Here is a 2,050-nt window from a genome sequence, read left to right on the forward strand (position 1 = left end):
CGCTGTGTAACCAATGGTATGTCAATTCTGTAGTCTAGAGGTCTGCCTCACTAAGAGAGGATTTCCCGAATTACCACGGGAACGGAATTTTTCGTTCCACAAGATTTGCGGACTCTCGTAAATAAAATAAAAGTAGTGTCGTGTCATGGTATATGAATAAGTAACTCTCGGAAGAACTTAGATACTGTATCAGGCACATATTCATCACAAATCGAGCTTAACAAACAAGAACACCTTGTGACGAAGAGACGTGAAATGTCTCCTTTGTTAGTGGACTTATTCTTCAATGCCAAAAATCACAGATATATATATAATACTAGCGACCCGCCCGGCTTCGCACGGGTGCAAAATTCGGAAAAAATTATACATAAAAACCTTCCTCTTGAATCACTCTACCTGTTACAAAAAACCGCATCGAAATCCGTTGCGTAATTTTAAAGATTTAAGCATACAGACAAACAGACTAAAATAGCGACTTTGTTCTTTACTATGTAGTGATACCTTAGTATATAAGCTGTTGATTAATCTTTATAATTCGTGCTTTTTAATTTCATTTCTTTATTAAATAATTGCCATATTATTAATCGGACTTTGTGGTTTAAGTTACCATCGCCATATAAATCAAATTTAATCAATAAAATATTAATTCTGACAATGTCTCAAAAGCTGATAAAAATTCATATTATCTTGTTTTCGTAAAATAATCTGTTAAATAAAAAAAATATCTTATTAATCCATGCTACCTGGGGGATCATTGTGAGATAGGCATATCCTAGTAGGTATAGCTATTTATGTACAATATATACTAATATTATAAAGCTGAAGAGTTTGTCTGTTTGTTTGAACGCGCTAATCTCAGGAACTACTGGTTCGAATTGAAAAATTATTTTTGCGTTGAATTTACCATTTATCGAGGAAGGCTATATTTAGGGTACCTAAGTATATAACATCACGCTGCAACTATAAGGAGCAAAGAAAAAATGGAATATGTGAAAAAAAGGGGTAAATTTAAAAAAAAAAAAATCATCTTTGAGGGTTTCAATGATGCTAGCTAGACAGCTATTAATTATTTAATAGGTAGGTAATACTTTTACAAGCCAATATTTATGAATGCGACAATGTATAAATAACTACGACAATAAATTATTTTAAGTATAGGTTAATAATTATATGTTTTTAATAAATGTGCCGTGTGGTTCCAGGCCCCCATAAGAAAAAGAATAGGCCACTCCATCTCATTCCCATAGACGTAATGGATGGATGATGTAAAAGGCGACTAAGGGATAGGCTTATCAACTTCGGATTCTTCTTTTTAGAGCATTGGTTAGCAATCTGTCACTATTTAAATCTCCATTCTATGATTAAGCCAAACAACCAACCTAGTCTAGCAATCAACAGTCTCTTTAAGACTGTTGGCTCTGTCTACCTCGCAAGGGGTATAGAAGTGTATGTATGTTTTAATAAATTAGCTGATATCGTACCATAACAACTCAGCTTAACTATCAATCAATACATATAATAAACATAAACAACAATTGTCTGTACACACATACATACATATGGTCACGTCTATATCCCGCAATATTATATATATATATATATATATATATATAGTCTGTACATTGAGTATATTTTCAAAAATAAATATTTATAACGATCAAGAAATAATAAGAGAGTACATGAATTTGAAAAAAAAAATGTGTCTGTTTGTTTTTACAAGCTAATTTCCGAAATTACTGAACGGAGTCAAATGAAACGTTCTGTTTTATAGCTCTTATAACCAACATATAGGATAATTTATTTTGAAACCTGGAACAGCTGATATTGAACCATAATAACTCAGCTAAACTGTAGGAAATATTGAAATGACGTCTAAGCAAAAGTTGTTCAACCTGATGAACATTTTGTGTTGGCATATAAAAATTGAAGATCTGGAACACCTGATGCAGAATCATTATAGACCAGCTAAATCAGCCGAATTATGGAAAAGACGTCTTAACAAATGTTTTTCAAATCAACAACAAAAATTAAAGCTACACGCGTAGGTACA

This window comes from Amyelois transitella, chromosome 7 (genome assembly GCF_032362555.1).
Source record: "Amyelois transitella isolate CPQ chromosome 7, ilAmyTran1.1, whole genome shotgun sequence".
Classification (NCBI taxonomy): domain Eukaryota; kingdom Metazoa; phylum Arthropoda; class Insecta; order Lepidoptera; family Pyralidae; genus Amyelois; species Amyelois transitella.